The sequence below is a fragment of the Cydia strobilella genome, chromosome 9 (assembly GCF_947568885.1).
Source record: "Cydia strobilella chromosome 9, ilCydStro3.1, whole genome shotgun sequence".
Lineage (NCBI taxonomy): Eukaryota > Metazoa > Arthropoda > Insecta > Lepidoptera > Tortricidae > Cydia > Cydia strobilella.
Genome location: NC_086049.1, coordinates 11,014,630 through 11,020,497, shown reverse-complemented (window position 1 = coordinate 11,020,497; position 5,868 = coordinate 11,014,630). Strand labels below are relative to the sequence as shown.

The window sequence follows — 5,868 nt, the reverse complement described above, 5'->3', positions numbered from 1 at the left end:
GCGGCGCGGAGCGGGGTGAATCAATCCTTTTATGCCTATCGAAGTGTCCTACGTGGGCGTCTTGTTGCAAACGCGAACGCCTTGGGCCCGCCGCCGCGCCGCGCCGCGCCGCTTCGCTTTGCGTTCGCGAGTGTTCGCCATTCGCCCACGTAAGACGTAGCGTTAGCTACGCTACCTAACTTGGTCGAATAGTCTGAAATAATGGACCAAGTTCAATATTAATGCTAAGTCGTAACCATACATTTCAATTTGTGACCTCAGACAATTTATAATATATCTACCTCGTGATAGTTCGATGATAAAATACCATTACATGTCAAATTTTCATTTACATTTCAAATGTAAGTATATCGTTACCCTTAATACTTAAGCATTATATATTTAGTATAAAATAGCTACGTCCTGTTATAGCCGAAGGACGTCACGAGCAAAATTTTAAAAAGAAGTATATTTTCAGTTATTAAAGTGAAGCGTAAAATCCGCGCGATAACCATATACCTATTCTGTTGCAATTTTCGCGCGATGTTCCATAGGTATCTTTAGTTCCCTTCCTTCTGATTTCCTGGCGTTATGCACAAACGCCCTTTTAATCCAAATGCGTTCTAACATTTTTTTAAGTTATTAAAAAGCCGACAATAATATGATTCATTGTCTATGCAAAGTCTGCGCTTTTTCTGCCTTGACATTCCTTGATTTATAATGGTTTCTTTTGAAAAATAACAAGACTTAAAACACCCACGTGATGGGTAGAATAATCACTCTTAAACGTTAGAAGGCAAGAGTGAAAATTGGGTGTAATTTTTCTTAACCCGAGTTCGCAGTGCCAAGCTGTGGGCTTCAAGAATGATTCCCATTATGACCTTTATGAGTACTGGAATAGGAAGGAACTTTGCGTAAGTTCTTTGTGAGAGGTTTTCCGCGCAGTGATATATGCATTTCTGCACGGGAAAGACATGTGCCATTAGTTAAAACACATGCGCATGTCTGGCACAATTTTTACTTTATGCATAAATTGTTTTTTCACTAAAGATATTTAAATACCTATGTAATGTATAAAATGAAATAAAATAATTATTATCGGAACGTTAACTTTTGTTGGTGCATAAATATGTTATTTAAATATTGAAACAGCTCTCTCATGAATATTTTTTTACATAATATAATCAAATATATAAAACGATTCAGTAAGATTTGTTTATTTAAATAAATGGAATGGAAACATACCCCAGGAGGAATGTCGACGTAAACTTTGATGCGGAAAGAAGGTTTGTGATCATGCCATGAAAAATATTTCTTCGTCAAAAGTTGAACGTAGTTCCCTGAAATGGCCACTTAAACTTAGTTTGAATTGCATTAGCCACCATAAAAGTCAAGTTGAATTCGATTTAAAAGAGAATAAGTAATGTCGTTTATCTTGAAATTTATTGCTTCTCTAATTATAAAAACTTCAGCACTTAAGATTTAACGCATGAGATCAATAAATAAAGTAATCGTGTGGTTTTATGAAACCACGATGCAATTGAAACTTTTTTTCGGATTGATGGCATTCTACTGAATATTTTCGGAAAATTATTCGATTTTGTGTATTACAATCGCTTTTTTAATCTTAACTTAATAAATAATAAATATCCTCTTTAATTATCTTATAAAAGCTTGCCCAACGCCAATGTAATTCAGCTACTCAACACGGAATGGCGCTGTAGTTCGTTATTAATATCGCTTACTTATAATACGCGAGTCAAGGACTAAAGAAACTGGTATAAGTAAGCTCTCCGATTACGCATAGTGTTATGTTTCGTTTTAGCAAATAATTAGATTTTGTACGCTCTTAAAAAGTCCTCCTATACCTCATCCGCTCCCTCATATTTACACTCTTGTATATTGCTGTTTCTAGCGGAGCAATTGGCTCCAATCCAATATGGCGATTTGAGCGGTCCGTGTCGAATCCGCTCGTCTTTAATCAAGAAAAATCTGTGTAATTTATGTGTTAATCGAACAATCCGTATAATAAACGTGTGTGATGAGTGTTTTGTAGAAGACAACGAGAAATGTCCAAGGCCTTGGTGAAAAAGTCGGCTCTCATGTGGTGATCGTAGGAACACACGTGCCGTCATTCCCAAAACGGAAATTTTTCAAGTAGGTAAGTGAGTGTGAATTTCCCATTTTCCCGCTGTTTTTCCTTTCACTATTGTACATCCGCAGAATCAGTCATAATACAGTCCACGAAACTCAAAGCGCTCGTGACTGAAAAGCACAAAAAAGCGCACCGCAAAATAAAATTAACTATATGGGAAAGGTTTTCAAAATTTTGATTTAATATCACCCACATAGTTTGTTACGGATCTGACGGTCCCGTTACACTGGGGTTTTCTAGATGTCTAAACGCTTGCAAGTAGCCAACCGTTAAGAATTGTTCGACTGAATCTTGACGTCCGTGACTTTCGAATACAAAAAGTCGTATGTGACTATTTGCCATTTACCGTAGAATTTGACAGATAAAAAGAGTTTGACGTATTAAACCTTATCGACTGGTTAATAATGTCTACTGTCCGTGTCCCTAACTTTTTGTATGATATTACAAGCAAATATCTGTCTTCGTAAATTAAGTATTGTATCCTTATTAGTCCGATAATGTAGCTTATTTCAAAGACTGCGAACTCTAAGTACTAGAACTAAAGTAGAATTTTACTATAATACTGTAATTCTTAATGCGATATGCTAAAAACTGAGTAAAAAATTTGAGGCGGTAGAATAAAAGTTTCACTTTAAAATTGAAGGAAATTAAAATGCTTGGAGTCAATTGATTGGCTTACATTTGAGAAAATTGTCACGACCACGGTGTGTGTGACGTGAACAATGATTTTTTTGACGAACTGGTTAACATTAAGAGTGGCAAAACTGGCAACAGTTGTTATTAAGTCGTAAATACATACCATCAAAACAATATAATTTTTATAGTTAAACCTATGGAATAAACTATTTGAACAAATTTTATAGCGTATTTCATGACTCCGTAACTTGATTTTGTGACTAAGTTTCATTACCTACCGTTACTTATTAATTCTGTTGAGACATATTTTCAAACCAGTTAAAACTCGCAAGATATTTATTTTACTAATTTCCAAGATATACTTCTCGGATATGGAAGCTGGAACAAGTTTTAAATTAATACGAACTGGAAAAGCAAGGAATTATTTACACCAAAATATAGAAACTCACACTTTTCATTAATATTTTATTTAAAATGTATTAGCAAATGATTGTCTCCTTATACGATTTTCTGTTTGTACAAATGGGCTATCGTAATGTGTGAAGTATCTTTTTACAGGACGGTCCCCTTCTTTCATTTTCATCACCTCGTTGTATAATTCACTAGCTAGAGAATGCGTAGATGGGCTGCAATTTTTCATAAATAATAAGTTTGATTAATAAAAACGGGGTGACATATTGAACCCCGTTTTTATTAATTAAAAAGCGGCTCCGACACGATCAGTTTCTATATTTTAAATCTCAAGTGATTCGAATTTAAACTATCGTAAGACATACAAACTTTAAGCAAATTTTACGGTTTCACTCACATATTGGTCAATGGTGACCGCTACTTACTCATGCACAAGCGGCTCCGACACGATCAGTTTCTATATTTTAAATCTCAAGTGATTCGAATTTAAACTATCGTAAGACATACAAACTTTAAGCAAATTTTACGGTTTCACTCACATATTGGTCAATGGTGACCGCTACTCACTCATGCACAAGCGGCTCCGACACGATCAGTTTCTATATTTTAAATCTCAAGTGATTCGAATTTAAACTATCGTAAGACATACAAACTTTAAGCAAATTTTACAGTTTCACTCACGTATTGGTCAATGGTGACCGCTACGTGAAGTGCTTGAAAAAGAGACCTAGGCTCTCCGAAACGAGTCGCGCGAGTGACTAAAAATACGTGAGTGAAACCGTAAAATTAGCGTAAAATCTCACGTGATTGTAAGAAAATATAATTGACGGCTAAACGTTGTTATTCTCAATTTCTATTTCATTTTTGTCAAGCTAATGTCAATTTTGTAGGATAGAAAAAGAAGATAAGAAACGAATTGATTGAACGTCTTATTCCATGATTTCTTATAACCAAACTATGTAAACCCACTGCAGACCCATTAAACATAGGTACACCAAAAATCCACAAAATCGACAACTTAACTAAGGATAAGGTCACATTAATATGTACAAGTAGAGTCGTTGAATAAATTGGCACCTAACTCCAATAACGGCCATAGGTATAAATACGGGAACGTTCTTGGTAGTTAAGACTGGCGTTTTTTATTAGTCTCATGCTCCGGTTAGCGCCCAACGGGAGACATAAAATGAGCAAAATGAATCATCTACTTTGCATAAATGAGTAATTAATTACTAAGTTAGGTCATAAGTACTGTCAGGTTTTGACTGATAAAAAGCCGCCAATAAAAAAAGTAAGACATGATTTGAAAGCTTGTTTTATACTGATCAAAACGTAATATAATTAGTTTAAAATGTAGATCGCGACTTTCTTTACTTTGGGACTTTTTTGACTATGTATACTTTTGGATTGTCGTACGTTAGACGAAAATACGCGGCTGGATTGTGAATAATTATACTTCACAAAAGGAAGTAAAAATCAGTGTCACATTAATACCCTTCAAACTTAGGTTGCTTAGGGTACTTATAAGTTGCAACAATACACATGAAAACTAAAAAAAGATAAAAGACAAACGTCACAATAACGTAACAATAATTGTAGCGTGAAATGACAATTGGTTTCTCGAATCGAACTGCAAAAGATAACTAGCTGAGAACTAAACTATAACGTGTCTATTAGATCCCGTATTGTTCTCGTAATATCTAGTAATTATCACGTTGTTCGAAATGACCGGCCAGCTTTTGTTTTATGTAGAACCATGTAAACAAATAAATAAATAGGGATCAAAATCACCTTGAATAGCCCGCGTATTTTTTGCGTTTTTTTTAATTTTTTTCTGAAGATTACATAGAATTATGCAAAACTGAAACGGAAAATTACGTTAAATTATATTGTAAGTAATTCAGCATTAAATAAGCTTTCAAACCCATATATATGAATAATAAATAACCTATAAGTTTTTTATCAATAAAATTTTTTGTGACACAACTTATGACCTTATGATGAAGTATGTTTTCGTACTGACCTTATAGAAATGTATTGTACGTGTTCAAAAAAGGACAAGAAACTGTTGCTGGCTTGGCATAATGAGTTTTGAAACGTAATCTGCAACATATTTTTTATAACAAGAAATATTACATATTTTTGTAACTTTGTTCTACCACTCTAAAAGATAGATTAAAAATATGGACTTTTATTACAGTTCAGTATTGCAAGTCAATTACCGTTAAAACTAACAAAGAAAATTCGACTCCAAATATGAATGCTTTCCGCTTCATTTGTTTAACAACTTATACGAACACTTGCTATTTCACAACTTGACTCGCTCAATGTGAGTGTGTGCAATATATATGAGAGCAAATTTTATGTCCGGTTACACATTTTATGATTTAGCTCGCAGTTTGTTTCAAAACGCAGTAACATCATACTATAAGCCACCAGATAAGGAACTTTTATTACCAGATAAGGAATTTTTGATGACCTTTTAGAACATTGCAACAACAGAAACTTGTAAGAAGCGTAGCGCAATTATTGAAAAGAGAAAAATGTTTACCGAGTAAAGCACTTACAAGATCTTAAGTAAAAGCATGTCTCCGTTAAGACCAGATTGAGTAGCTGTTGGCCCCATTTCCAGCTCAACACTCTTATGGATTCGGATCTTAGCCAAAAATATCTGATATCAAGCTCAA

The 5,868-nt window shown here is 34.3% G+C and overlaps 1 long non-coding RNA gene across 1 annotated transcript; it reads right to left on the bottom strand.

The window, feature by feature from the left end:
• Positions 1 to 3,211: 3,211 nt before the first annotated feature.
• On the bottom strand, positions 3,212 to 5,552 carry LOC134743897 (uncharacterized). Its single transcript, XR_010128054.1, has 3 exons — positions 5,404 to 5,552; positions 5,205 to 5,284; positions 3,212 to 3,396 (listed from the first exon to the last, which is right to left on the bottom strand). It is a non-coding gene; the product is annotated as an uncharacterized LOC134743897 (long non-coding RNA).
• Positions 5,553 to 5,868: the final 316 nt, after the last annotated feature.